The sequence below is a fragment of the Callospermophilus lateralis genome, chromosome 17 (assembly GCF_048772815.1).
Source record: "Callospermophilus lateralis isolate mCalLat2 chromosome 17, mCalLat2.hap1, whole genome shotgun sequence".
Taxonomy (NCBI): domain Eukaryota; kingdom Metazoa; phylum Chordata; class Mammalia; order Rodentia; family Sciuridae; genus Callospermophilus; species Callospermophilus lateralis.
In genome coordinates, this window is record NC_135321.1 from 53,623,141 (window position 1) to 53,638,860 (window position 15,720).

Below are 15,720 nucleotides of genomic sequence, written 5' to 3' on the forward strand. Positions count from 1 at the left end.
GGCAGAGTGCTCACCTAGCGTGTGTGGGGCACTGGGTTCGATCCTCAGCACCACATAAAGTAAAATAAAGACGTTGTGCCCACCTCTAACTAAAGAAATTTATTTAAAAAGTTAAAATCCATTAAAACCCTTAAAAGTAAAAAAAAAAAAAATCCATTGAGAAAATGGGCAATATACATGAATGGACATTTCATCAAAGAGATGTATGGGTGAGAATTACATAAAAAGAATTCCAGTCAACATCCTTAGCCTTTAGGACGATGCAAATCAAGACTTTGATAAGCTTTCACTTACTCCTACCAGAACAGTGACAATATTGAACACTTGCATGGTGAGGAGAGACTGGATCTGTTATACATTGTTGATGGAATGTCTCTCAAAGGTGATGTGGTCATACAAACATTCACACTGCAGAATACCACTCAACAACCAAAAGGAACCAACAGTTGACATAGGCAACAACTGAAATGGATTTCAAGTGCTGAGTGAAAAATGCCCACCCCCAAAGGTTCATGTTATGTTATTCCTTCGGGGAAACATTCTGTAAAAACAAAGTTGTAGAGATGGAGGGGCTGGGGTTTTGGCTCAGCAGTAGAGCGCTCGCCTCACAGGTGCGAGACCCTGGGTTTGATCCTCAGCACTGCATAAAAATAAAAAAGTGAAATAAAGGTATTGTGTCCAACTACAACTAAAAAAATAAATATAAAAAAAATGTTGTAGAGATGGAGAACAAATGGATGGTTATCAGGGTTACATATGGTGGGGAAGAAAGGAGGTGGGATTAACTATGAACTGTAGGCCAAGAGATCTTTGGGTTGATGGAAAAGTTCTGAATCTTGATTTCAGAGGTGGTTACATGAACTACACAGGTAATAAAATGGCATAGAACTCTGTCCACACATGGTTCCATGGTTCTGTTGGCTGGTTTTGATACTGTGCTACAGTTATGTAAGATGAACCACTGAAAATACAGGGTAAAATGTGCCTGGACTCTTTCTGCCCAATCTTTGCAACTTCTTGTGAGTCTATAATAATTTTTTAAGTGTAAAAATGGGTTTTAAAAGGCATGTAGATACAAATGCATTATAAAAATTTAACAGTTGAATAGTTAAAATAATATAGGTAATTTAAAATTATAGACCTAGGTAAACCAGTGAAGAGATTTTAACCCGTAAAAGGTGATACTTGGTCAGAAGTCAAGATTTTATTCCTATGTTATCTATTCAGCTAAAAAAGAATAAACGTTAGGTCCCTGTTTTTCTTTTTTTTTTACACTACAGAATGAGTTTCAGATAGATTAAACATTTAAAAGAAAAATAATTATGCCACTAAAAGAAAATCAAAGAAAATGCAAATGAATACATACTGAATCTCAGGATGGTGAACATCTTTCCACCAGAAAAATTAAAACATGAAAAAGCATATATTGGCAGTTTGTACTATATAAAATTTTAGTGTCTTAGTTAGTATCCAAGGAAAATGCAAACCCAAAAAAATAGGGAAAATGTTTCAGTGTAGATGCCAAAGGGTTGTTATCTATTATAGTTTGGATCTGCGTGTCCCCTAAAGGCCCATGTGTTGAGGGCTGAGTCCTTAGCTGGTGGAGCTATTGGGAGGTGGTGGAAACTACAGAGGGGTAAATCCTATTTGGAAGAGGTAGGTCAACAAGGGCATGCCTGTGAAGGTATATTTTGTCCCCAGCACCCTCCTCTTCTCTCTCTCTCCCTCTGCTACTTGGCCACCATGAGGTGAGCCACTTTGGTCTGCCACACCCTCCCTACCATGATGTGCTGCCTCACCACAAGCCTGCAGTGATGGGGTCCAGCAACTGTGGACTGGAGCCTCTGAAATCACAAGAGGAAATCTTTCCTCCTTGACATTGTTTATCTTAGGTATTTTGTTACAGCAACACACAGGTAACTAATACAGTCTCCTGTATTGTCTGCAGTATATTTAATATATAAAAATGTTTCCAATATTTCAGATATGGAAATAGACTGAGAGGGTAAATCCAGCAAATCCTGTCAAATGTTTAAGTTCTTCTTGGCCCTTCATTGTAGCACTTTTTGCTTCTGGATATGGGGCAGAACCCTTTCCAGAATGGGGGTCATATGACCTATAATCAAAAAGGTAGGTCAAATAATTTCTTTATAGCCAACTCTTACCATGAAAGTTGGGGGGAAATTAAGAGAAATAACTTTAGGCTTGTGATCAGCTTGCAGGGAAAGAGGTTCTGATTCCTATGATCCACTTTAGAGAAAAAGGATTCTGGTACCTATGACTTGAGCTGAGGAAGAACAAGGAGGCAAAAGGCAGGAGAGCAGCAGAAGGAGATAGAAACTTCACTTCTGAGGCTTTCACTTTGGGGTTTCATTTTCTGAACCCTAACAGTCTATATAAACAGTTTATTTTCTCTTTTTTTTAAAAGAGTATTTTATAGTCTTCTAGATTCTATAGAATTCTTTTCATGGCTTTGCTTTCTTCAGATCATAAATATTTCTTTTCCTATTGTTTTTGTCTGTTTCGGTGCAAGTTAAAACAAGTTGTCCTCTTATTAGTTTGATTTTGAAGCAGACAGAGCTTCCTATTTTCCCTGGATACATTTCCTAAATTCTCCTTCCTCTCCTCCGTTTCAATCTCCTTTTAAAAACGCTTGCAATCCATCCTCCCTTAAACACTGCAGCCTTGGCTGTCTGGGTCTTAGACTTGGGTGTTTGTACTAAAGCTGAAAGCTCCCGATCAGATCCCTGAGACAAACTGGCATGGACACGCTGGTCTGTAATCCCAGTGACTCTGAAGGCAGTCAGGCAACAGGACTGCAAGTTCAAGGTCAGCCTGGGCAAATTAGTGAAGCCCTTAGCAATTTACTGAGATTAGTGAGACCCTGTCTCCATATAAAAAAGGGCTGGGGATGTGGCTCAGTGGTAAAGTGTTCTGAGTTCAATCCCCCATACAAAAAAAGAAAGAAAGAAAGAAAGAAAGAAAGAAAGAAAGAAAGAAAGAAAGAAAGAAAGAAAGAAAGAAAGAAAGAAAAGAAAAACAAAGAAAGAAAGAAAGAAAGATTCTTGAGACAAAACAGGATTCTGAGCTCCCTGGGAGGGCAAAGTATACCAAGTTCCTTGTCTTAGGCAACATTTTTTAAAGTATGAGGATTTGGGATCTCCTCTCCACTTTATAGCCTTTCTGGTTTTACTCCATAATTCTAAAACAGGACAGTGAAAATCTCCGGCTTGTTCACTTGGTTCTGGGTGTTTAGGACTTCCTAGGGATCATCCAGCTAATTTGGTGAACTGATTGATAATAATAGGAAACATGGATGCGCCTCCCAGGAGACCGACTAAAGCCCTCCTTGGAGACATCTTCCCTTCTCCATCTGTTGTCTAACCTCCAAGTGACTAATAATCTGAATTTTTGGATAGTGGGTGGAGCAGGATCCGGCGGGTAGAGGCACTATTTAAAATGTCTACAGAGATTTCCCATCCAATGGGTCTAAAGAGCTATGTGAATTTTTAGCACAAAAATTCAGCATGCCTCAAAGTGCCAGATGGACACAGAAGAGGTCTGTTGAGCCAGAGGAGAGACGCCGTGTGAATAATAGGTTCTCTGTGCTCTTCTTGTCAGCGTAAACATGGGCTTGTCAGTTTTTCAGGACGATAATACCTAATAATAATCCTCAGCATTTGTCAACTGCAGAGACCTTTACAAACTTCAGTTATTCCCAAAACACTACTGACGTGGGGTTGGATTACTTCCATCAGATGCATGGAGAAATTGAGGTAGAGTTTTAGAGAGAGAGAAAGAGATGAGTCAGAGTGGGAATTAACCCAGGGGACAGACTCTATATTTCTTTCTGCTGTGTTTGCTACCAAAATATTACTTATAAATTGTGTGAAATGATTATAGCACCAAGACCACCAATTCAATCAAGAAACAGCACCTATGTTGTAGCTCCATTTATTTCTCACCGGCCAGAGCTAGCTCTGAGGTAGCAATCGCAAGGGTGATAAGTCACAGCTTCCATTAGTGATCTCTAGGGCTACCTGCAGAGAATCAAGTCAGAGAGTTTCTCCCTACTGCTCTGGTGAGAGGCTCTTTCTTCTCACAGGCTTCAGGCCACTTCCCAGAGGAGTTCCTTCTTCTCTGTTTAGAAAGCTGAGTGGATATGGGTGGGCATGCCATATTTCTTAAATGAGTTGCCTAAAACCCAAAAAGTTACTTTAATGAGATGTGTCTGGGTGACCCAGGAAGAGCACTTGTCTACCATGCACAAGGTACTGGGTTCATCCCCAGCATCACATAAATAGATAGATAGATAAATAGATAGATAGATAGATATACACTCAAACTCATCAAGTTAATGGCAATGGGAAGGTACAGCTCAAATGCTATGATTGAGAAATGCCCATTTCACGGGCAACAATACTGTGGTTGGGGCTATGTCTGGCTCTCAACATTTATTTTAAACCACAGTTCTCAAATGCTCTTGTAAAACAGAATTCCCTGGAGGACTTGTTAGGACACAAGTCACTGGACCTACCCCCAGATTTTCTAATTTAGTAGATTTGGAGTGGCTCTTGTCATTTACATTTCTAACAAGTTCTCAAATGTAGCCAGAGGGCCAAATCCAAGTTTTTGAAAGTCCTGAAAACTAATTGTGAATTTTGTAGACGCACCTTTGCAGTAGCTCAGTTGGTAGAGTGCTTGACTTGCATGCACAAGGCCCTGGGTTCTAATCCCCAACACCACAAAAAAAAAAAAAAGAGCCTTTGCAATTGATTCCCTGATAGTACACACTAACTTTGAACCCCAATTAAGTGAACCACCACCTCCCAAATATAAAAACGAATTACATTCTTCTCAATAGCAAACCTGCATTACAAATGACTGTACTCAGATCCTGCCCAAATAATCCAGCTAAAATCCCAGCTACCCAGGAGGCTGAAGCAAGAGAATTCCAAGTTTGAGGTCAGCCTCAGCAACTTAGTGAGAAGCTGTTTCAATTTAAAGAAATAAATAAATAAAAATAAAAAGGACTGGAATGTAGCTCAGTGCTAGTGTGTACCTGGGTTCAATTCCCAGTATCCAAAAGCAAAAACAAAACACAAACAATGGTACTAAGTATTGTTACTTGAATTTCGTCAATAAAAACTTAGTGGAATTTATTTTCTCTCTTTTTGTTTATATAAGTACTCACGTAATATCCTTAATTCTGTTTCTGGGACCACAAAACTTTAAATATTCACTCTCAGGCCCTTTACAGAGAAGGTTAGCTGAGCCCTGGTCCAGCTGATGATGCTGACCGAGGAAGGAATGACTGAGAACTGCTGCTCTAAACTGTTTTTTTTTTTTTTAAATCCCCTTCTACTCACTAGCATAGCCAGGCCTGAAGTATCAAGAGGGACACCCCTCTCGAAATGCATTGCTTCATTCTAGGCAGGGAGTCCAACAAAATGTGGCAACAACTCAGCATCTGTGTAGAATGTAGAGAAAAGGAATTAGAAAAAGCATGGTGGAAGTCCTCTGTGGAATTTTAAAAGAGGTGAAATTTGGTTTGGATGAGGTCATATCTCTCTTGCTAGCCGCTTCCATTCCGAGAGTTTGGAACTCTGGGAGTTCCCTGACAGTTCAATAACTCTAACTTCTGCTCTCCTGAGAGACTCAGTACCTAATACACCTGCGACTCTATGGTCCCCTCCCAAGGTAAGTACTGGGTAAGTCATCTGAGTGTAAATCTTTAGAATATGTAAGTCTGTGACTCATTTCTAATATTTATGGTCCATACACAATCTTCCTTTGTTATTTAATATAAATTGCATGTTAAATATTATTTGGAAATCAGTGCACTGAAAAATGTTACTTGTTAAAAAAAAAAAAATCTTGATATTTTTTTTGCCCCTGCTCTACAATTCTGTTCCAACAGCAGATTCTCAATATTAAACATCACTCAAGGTGAAATTTTCTGTTGTAGCTGGTTTTAAAGAATAAGTACCACCTGACTGCTGCCTACTAAAAAATATTGGAATTTTCTCCAGGGAAAGTTATCTCATCTTAGCTCTTCTAACCAAGGGGTGAGCTAGCTCAGGGTTTGTTCCTTGGGTCTTCCCTGAAAAAAGCAGAGCAATCTCACAACATAATGAACATTGCTTTTGCTATCACGTTGAACATATTCACTGCTTTTCTTTTTCACTTTGGGCCCCACAATTGGGAAGCTCCCAACCATTGTGAAGAATACAATGGTTAAGTTTAGAGTCAGTAGACCTCAATACAAGCTCTCATTCTTTCACTAAGAGCATGAATGTGGGCACAATGAATAACTCCCTCCATACTATGCCTGAATGTGCAGTGGGATAATAATCACAACTTGGAAGCAGTTGTAAGAACTAATAAATGTGGATAAATAATGTGGCTCATCTGTAAGACAGGACTTGGCACATGGCTTACTGAGGACTCCATAAACTGCAGTTCTCTGTAAAATATTAACCAGAAATGACTCATGTATGTATCTGCACTCCCCATTAAATTCATCCATCTATCCATATATTTGCTCATTCATTTACTTAAGAAATATTTTTGAAGATCTATTGCAAACCAAGCACTCTCTGGGATTTGGGGACACAGTGTATCCTGCTCCTAGCTACATTTTCATGGACTTTGAGCTCCTACAAAGCAGGTCCCACCCCTGAATATCTACCTAGAGCCTAGTATTGAACTTAAATCAGATTAGATGCTTGAAAGGTGTTTATTAAAGAATAACACTTCTGAAAAGTGAGAAATCCACTGTGGTTACTCCCTCTCTGCCTTGACTGGGTCTGGGCCACCATTTGCAGCAGCACAGAGCTAGTCATCCCCAGAGTTCTGTGCCAGAAACTGCCTTCCCAATGAGCATAGAGGGAAACAATGGCCTCTGGAAAGACAGTGGTCACTCAGACAATGGTCTTCATCTTAATTGCAGACTGTAATTCAACCCTAAATTCAAAGTGGCAGCCACACAGAGGCTGTTTTCCTATATAACTAAGTGTTCTTTTCATTGCTGTGGTATACTGAACAAACTGTTCAACTGTGAATGAGTTCTGGGGAAAGAAATATAATATTATGCTTCCATGCATGCTGAAAGGCAGAGAAGCTTTTATATCATGGTGCAATTAATTAAAAAACAATTATGAAAATGTTCCAGATAATTCACATCAAGCAGCTACTCACGGTTACTTTATTATTTGGAGTAATATTTGTGATTATTGTTTCATTTGTTTTTAACATGGATGTACAGCTTTATGTAATCCTTTTATAATTGAGAAGCAGCTAGAAGTTCAGGTGCTCTGAAATCCCTCTTTATTCAATTGCCCAACTTTTAGAAGAATACCATTATTAACACACTCACATATGTGTTCTGTCTCTTTATTACATGCAGGCATAACTATAATTCTGTCTGGTTTAATTTGTAAGCTTCATGGCAAACATCACATTGCCATTTCTTTGCAAGTCTAACTAATAATGCTCATGGATTCATATTCTCTATTAGAAAAATTAATCAGCAGTCAGTCAACAAATGTTTCTTGGACAGTTGTCCTGAACAATGTATGGGAATGGAGTTTTGGAGTTAAGTCTATAAAAAAATTTACATGGCTTTATCCTTGATATCTAGACATTTTCAGTTTTGTTGGGAAAATAAGACACATAGGCATGCTTGATGTTAATTATCAAATTAATAATATAAGGCAATCAAAGTTGAGTGTCAACTGATAGTATACAAAATAATCACTGTAGAAATCTATAGGGGACAGCAATGTCTAGGCTCTGGAAGTCTTGCTCAATTATTGCTGCCCATTTCATGAGAGGTTCCTCAATTCAATAGGAAGATGGTGAGTTATGTGTACTTCCTCATCACAAAGAATGTGATTTGAAAGCCAGAAATGGCAGCAACATATGACAGCCTATTAGGCCCATAGAATCTCAAGCACTGTCCCAGACCCACTGGGTGGGATCTGCATTTTCACAAAATCCACAAAGATTCATCATGGTCTGAGAAACACTGGCCTATCCTGCAGATCCATAAGTCACTTTTCTTTACCTGAGGAAAAAATGAGATCCATACCTGCTAATCTTATTCTTGCTCCAATAAGAAACAAGGTAATTAGAGGAAATCACTCACCAACAAGCCTTTGTGCACCGTCTGGGCACTAAGAATCTTCTTTCAGTCACACATGAAGTGTATGTAGAGACCCAAAGACAGTTTTGGATATTCAGTAATTTGGGGGACATCACACTAGTGACATGAGGCCGAAGAGCCAAAGAGATACTAAGCATTTCAAGCATGTCTTCTCCATCGACCTGATCATCTCAGGAAGTGGGATAAAGGTATGAGAAAGTGCTCAGGGACACAGGGTGATGCCTGGAGTGGGAGGAGCCCTAAGCCAGAGCTCTAACGCCAAGACTAGATCAGTGTGGCATTTGCTTTCCTCTTGTGCTAGAGACTCTACATCCAACCAACTACTTGACATTCAACTTGTGTGCCTATCAGCCTGCTTGAAGAAAAACATCCAAAAGAGAATTGTTAACTTTCTCCCACAAATCTGTTTTTCCCTGGATCTTCCTCTGATTGAGAAATGACATTTAATAATCCAGCTAATAAGCTCCCATCCCCCCACCAAATAAAAACTACTCAGAATTCTTACCTCTTCAACCCATAAAATCCACAAGCATTTTTTGTCAATTTCACTCTCAGACCATAATCTTGGATATGTCCCCTTCTGGTCATTGATGGTCCTTGGGCACCACCCATCTTTCCTTTAGGTCTTGCCAGGTTACTTAAGTGATTTTCCTGTTAGCTCTTGTTTTTATCCAAGTTAATCTCCAGAGAGCAGCCAGAATGGTCTTAGAAAAATAGTAGTCTCTTCATATCATTCCTCTGCCTGAAAAGTTAATGATTTCCTATTTACCTCAAAAAGTGGAAACTTTTAGGACTTGCTAAATCTGCTTTGTGTTCCCCTTCCCTGTACCACCACTCACCCTTACTGAGCTCCAGCCAAACTAATCTTTTAATCATTCTTTCAACACTATCATCTCCTTTCTACCTTATGATTTTTGCCTTTTTTTCCCCTAGAACAGTCTAGAACTGTCAAGAACAGACAGTCGGACTCTTCACATGGCTGCCTTTAGCTCTTTCAGATCTCAGAGTAACTGTCCCTACTTAGAAAGTTCAACTTGTTGGCAACACCAGTGCTCTTTATATATGTCATGGTCCCAATGATAATCTCCAATCACATTTTTAAATTTTTTGACTTTGCTTGCTCCGCAGCTTCAAAATGGGAATATAAACCTGGTAATACTTATTCTTACTTAATCTCTCTAGTTCATCTCTATGTTCCCAACACATCGTGTGATCCAGATAAATGAGTGAATGAATGAATGAAAATGTAGTTTTAGGTTTGCGTGACTTGATTCTTTCCCCCTCTTTCAGGGTAAATGTGAAACACTTCTTTTCTTCAATTAGCCAACTCTTAGAAATCTGCTGTTATATAATTAACACAGATTATTAACACAGGCATGCACATTCTCTGTATTTCATTTGGGCATAACAAGGGGCCATACATATATGTAATGTAGGTGACAAGTGTCTCTAACTAGTTGATGATATGAAGGCACCTGGCCATCTCCTCAATGTAATCAAGCTTTACTTCTAATATCCACACCAGACAACACACTTGGGTATAGATGGGCCTCCCTGAATGGAATTCTCAGGTGAAGTGGGGCTAAGAGAGGCTCTGGACGTGGCTACACCCTGACAGGAACTGTATGTGAATTCCTACATCCTGACAGGAAATACAGGTGGACCCCCTACATCCTTAGGAAATACAAGCCAATCTCTATGTCCTGATCTAAGCATGAGCTCTAAAGAATTTGGTGACATTTTTAAAAATTAGAAAAAATGTCCAACACAATTCTAAAGAGACTCACGTTTGGTGAGTGTGGTAAGCACCACCCCCATGGATGCCCACATCCTGATCCCACAGAACGGGTGTATGTGTTACCTTATAAGGCATATAGCTGAGGATTTACAGATGAGGAGATTATCCTGGATTATCTAGATGGATCCAGTGTCACCATAACAGTCCTTTAAAAAGTCAGAGAAGGGGAGATGATAACAAAAGCAATGTCAGAGTCAGAGAGACACCGGAAGACACCACACTGATGGTTCTGAAGATGGAAGGAAGCTCTGAGCCAAGAAAGCAGGGTTTCAGGAAGCTGGAAAGGTCAAGGCCACAGGCTCTGCCCTAGAGATTACAGAAGAAACCAGACCTACTGACCACACCTCGACCTCAGCTTAGTGGAACCTTTTGCAGACTTCTGATTTCCATGTCTGACAGATAATGTATTTCCATTGTTCTAAATAGGTAAGTTTGTGGAAATCGGTCATAGTAGCAATAGAAACCAATACAGTGTGGGGGGGAGGTAGTAAAGATACATTCCTTCACAATTTTCATTTTCATTTGTAATGTCTGTATTCTAAAATTTTTCCCTGTGGTCCTAATAGAGATCATTAGAGTCAGAGTGCTTCACTCAAAACAGAGGCTGTCTCCTCTCCTCGCTTTGATCCTTTGATCCTCTTTCTCTCAGGTTCACATACCATTCTCACAACTTAATAAGCTACCCAAATAGGTCAAATATAACAAATGGGGAATTATTAAAGCAAAAAATAATATCAGTTACAATATGTGATAAAGGAATGGTTTGCCTGGTAGAGAAAGGATAGAAAACATACAAAAAGACTGCAAGAGGCAAGGCCACCCTGGGGCAGCTGATGCTCACCTCTTTACATCCCAGCACATTGCTTCTTGTTTGAATCAAGACCCTGAGTTGTGGAAAAAAGTTAAGTCATTCCCAATATACCTGAGTAGACATAGGGAAATGTGTCCTACATTTCAGAGAGATGTTTATCGAAAAGTAGTTAAACTTTAAAAGGTAGACAGTTCAGATTGATTTTCCGATAATACTAGATAGCGTGGCATTTCTGTGGGAATCTATATCTTCTTATAAAATTGTCCATGTGACATGGCTTTCTAGAAGATATTAAAGGATCCCTCTAGGAAACTGGACTTTTAAGTCTATACTGGAAAAGGGAGTGAAATGATAGATGAATGGTTGATTTGCAGTCAGAAAAAATCTGCTCCTGCCTTCCTACCAACCTGCAAGAATAGCTGTCGGTTGAAAGAGGAATTCTCAGCAAGCTTTGGAGCTAAGTGCTTACAATACAATTAGACAGAGGTGCAGTTGACATTTAAACATTTTTCATTTTTCATTTTTAACCACCCTGTAAGCATTAAGTAATTAAGCCTCATCAGGCACTGATGTGAAAGAATTACCTCCAATATTCCTCAGATGAAAATAGTTCATGTGATACTTCGGAAAGTTCACCTAACAACACAAAGGAGGAAATGTGTCTTATGCCATGCCTGCTGCAGTATTTTATTTTATTTACTTTTCTTGCAATGCTAGGGGTCGAACCCAGGGCTTTGTACGTGGTATGCAAGGGTTCTACCACGTAGCTACACCCTCAGCCCTACTGCAATATTTTAAAGTAGTGATAGTCAAGAGGGACCTCATGTTATTGAAAGGAGCCTATGTGTTCATCTATACAACCAAATATTCAGTCATCACTTCCTGGGGGCTGCTGGTGCTGCTGATCCCGGGCCATAGCTTGAAAAACATTCACCCAGAACAGAAGAAAACAGATTATTAATTTTTATTTCTCTAGTTCCAGCCTCAACCACCTCTGCTCATCATAGCAGGAGGGAAAATCATTTTTTCTTGGTCATGGTAGATGATAACTTAGAGGGTATCAGAAAAGGATACTTTGATGTGATTAGATTTTTTTCCTCAAATGAAGCTCCTGAGAAGGTCACATATATTCATTAAAAATATTCTTTAAAATTCCATTTAGTGAGAACTTCTTTTTTTTGATTAATGTGCAATAAACATAAGATTGTCCCTCAGTATCCAAGGGGGATTTGTTCTAGGACCCTTCCTAGATACCAAATTCCAAGGATGGTCAAGTGCCTTATATAAACTATGTCGAGTCGCATATCACCTATGACTTGGGGAAAAGACGAATTCCATCATGAAAGGAAACAACCATTGAATGGGGTCCCTTTATGTTTAAAGAAAATGATACAAAAACAATCCACCGGTGTACCTTAACATACGTTCATTCCATATTTCTCAAACTATATACTGATTTTAATTCAAACACCTTGTGCAGTGTCAGGAATTGATTAGCCAAGTTTCCTTACTCTTAAATATGGGAGAAGCTGGGTTTTTTTCGATGCTTCCTAAAGCCACATTTATTCATCGAGACTTAAGAAAGCTTCACAGTCACACAAACAGATCCTATAAAGAAGAGAAAATTACTATCAGTCCCTCTGCAGGCAATTTAGCTATCAGTCAAATTGGAAGGGAGAATATATCATTCTCTAAAATTTCCATTTGGGAGGCAAATACATTTATTTGTTATGCCAATAAAATTGAGACTGAAGGCTTATAAACTGCAAAAAGATTTGATCGTCTCTGTCAAAAAGTGAAAAAAGATGGAGAATGTCAAAACATGATTAAAAACACAACAAGGGTGTTATGGCTTCCATCTGGAATGTTCCCCAAAGGCTCATATGTTGAAGTCTTGGTCCCCAATGCAACGATGTTCAGAGGTGAGGATTTAGGGAATGATTACATCATGGCGGCTATTACCTCATCAGTGGGTTGATCCATTGATGGCTTCATAATTTGAAAGGACTATTGGGAGTCTGTGGAAATCATAAGAGGTAGGACCTAAGTGGAAGGCAGCAGGTCTTTGGAGGTGTGCCCTCAGGGGCTATGTCTTGTCCATGGCTCCTTCTCTCTCCCTCCCTCCCCTCCACCGGGAGGGGATCAGTTTTGTTCCTCCACACCCCTTCTGTCAGGAAATGGTTCTTTTCTGACCAGAAACAAGGGAGCCAGCTGACCATGGGCTAAATCCTCTGAAACCATGAGCCAAAATAAATCTTTCCTCCTTTAACTTGTTTTTCTCAGGTATTTTTGTCACAGAAAAAAAAAAAAAAATCTAACACAAACCGTGGAGAGAAACGCGTTCTGTGTAATATCAAAATGATGTGTAGAATCACCCAGTCTTTCTAAAGGAGAGCATTCCTGGGACCCAGTGCTACTGCTATGGGTGCAACACCTTAGGGTGTTTGGAAGCAGAGCCTAGAGAGGTCAGAACTTCTCTGCAAATCTTGAGGAAGAATTATGGGGAGGAACTCAGAGGGTGGTCCAGGAGGTATAGCAGGTAAGGATGAGGAGAGGTGACTGGGTCATATGAGAAGAAAGGGTCAGTGAGAAGCCTCCTTTAGAGGAAAGGGTGGAGAAAAGGATATTCAAGGTCAGGGACACGTACTTCAGGACATTATGTTGTTGGAAATAGGATGAATATGTGACCTTTCCTAATGATGCTCCAATCTTTCATAGAATTAGCTTTGTATAGTTGGGTGTGGGTGTGTAAGCTAAATTTTACATCTGTTTAGCAAGAAAACAAAGGAAAACATGGCCATGGGAATGTGAACCTTTCTAGAACTCACAGGTTGCTGGGCTTTAGACTTCTCCAGGGGATTTAGCTTAATCAGATATAGTTCAGTGACATCTAGGTAATGACTATGACTCCTTAGAAACTTCCAAGGGTTGTGGGTGGGAAGGAGCGGTGAAGGACTTATTTTAGTGCATTCTAAAAGAAAGGTTGTTGGTGCTTAGCTGAAGGTAATATTTAACTGGGAAGCCATAGCTTTTATCTTATTGTTATCACATCCTTATTCGGAGGATAGAATGTTTTCAAGGCTGCACGTCAATACTGGAATACGTTTCATTACAGTTTTACAAAACTTCTACCTGGGCACATGTTCAGGGATAATAGAAACTTAAATTTAGTTTCACTGAAGAATATTCTCTCAGGTGTAATAGGAAAATGGTTAAACAAACATTTGAGAAATAACAGTAAGTGCTGGGCAGAAACCTCTTTAGTCTTTCAAGAAGTTATTGAAATTTTTGGTATAATACAGGCCCAAAGGGGTAGCAATGGCATCTAGAATGGATATTAAGTTGTCATATTTTAAATCTGATGTTATTTATTTCATGCATTCTGTTTTGATTGAAGTGGAGAAAAAAAGCTTAGAAGTAACGTGATTAAAGGTTGTTCCCCGGAGCAGCCCCTGAAAATGGTGGAAATCCCGGTATGAGAAGAAAGGACTGTAGTCTGAATTTTGATTCTGCAAGCTATTGTGGCTCTTTATTAAGCCAGCTTGTTAGCTTGAGGCTTATAATATCTAGTTCTCAACAACTTTATTTCCTATACACTTCGTATATTTTCAATGTGCCCTTTGAACAGATTATTATGAAATGTTGTATGAGAATGTCAGTCTCGACCAAAAGAAAAGGAGGCTTGCGTTTTGTGTTCTGGGAGGATGTGAGTCAGGGACTTGGAGAGAAATCTATGAAGCAAACAAATATAGATAGTTATGAAAGAGTAAGCCACAATTATATCTCCTCTCCTCTAGGAAGAAAATGATCTGTTATTGCCATGAAACGGCAATAACAGTAACCAGTGCAACTTTCTGATTAATAATGAATTAAACTTGAAAGGGACCACCACTTGTGTCGAAAATGAAGCCTGTGTGTTGGTTGGCACAGGTGATGAGTCACCATTATCTATCAACATTGAAAATTAGGGTATGCTGCTGCCTTATTGAACCTGACAGCACAAGCTTCTATAAATGCACAGTTAGCAAGATAGCTCATGTGTGCTGATGGAGGGAGGGTTTAAGGGGATGATTTCTTTAAGTGATGAGACTCTGGGGCTTCCCTTCTCCTCCTCTCCTCCACTCTTTCTGTTCTTCTCAGTTCTGTTTGGCCTGAATCCTTGTTATCCCTACACCCTGGCTTCCCTCCCCAACCACACACCATTTTTTTACAGCCTAGGTAAGCTCAGGTCAGGGGTTTCCTAAATATTCTATGCAGTTTGATACTCCTTCTGTCTAGTAAAGTTGGAGGCTTAGGTTACGTAATATGATTACAAACAAACATGAAATTCATATCCATAGGAGTTGCCACTCCCACGTGGAGAGGCCCAGCGACTCCTCAGGGGTGGGTTTGAATTTGGCTGAACAGCACCTTCCACAGCAATGAGTCACACAAACATCTTGTCCCTGGTTTGTAAAGGACACATCTGATGGATTCTGAACTTGGCATGGACCTTTCTGGGGGCTTAATTGCCCTCACCATCAAAACACTGAGAGATCCTGTACTTCTTTCCTTGCAAAGACTTCAGAGTAGCTTCAGAAAGGACCATCCTTTATGTGGAAAGTGAAGCCTGCGTGTTTGTTGGAGTTGGCAATGAGTCATTGTTGTCCATCAACATTGAACATTAGGGTATGCTGCTATTTTATTGAACCTGACAACATGTTTTTGGGCTTCAGGTTTCAATAAGGATAATTTTTATTTACCCTACTGTGTGCCAAACACTCTACACAGAAGTTGATATACTTGGTCTTTAAAAATAATTGCCTCCTTCCTTTAGGACTGACACATTATCTTCAGTATAGAGGAACTGAAGCTCAAGGAGCCTGTGAACCTGGCCCTTGTCGGGTCACTAGTAGATGCTACATTAGGGAAGACTTGGCTCTGTAATCTGGTCTTTCCATTGTA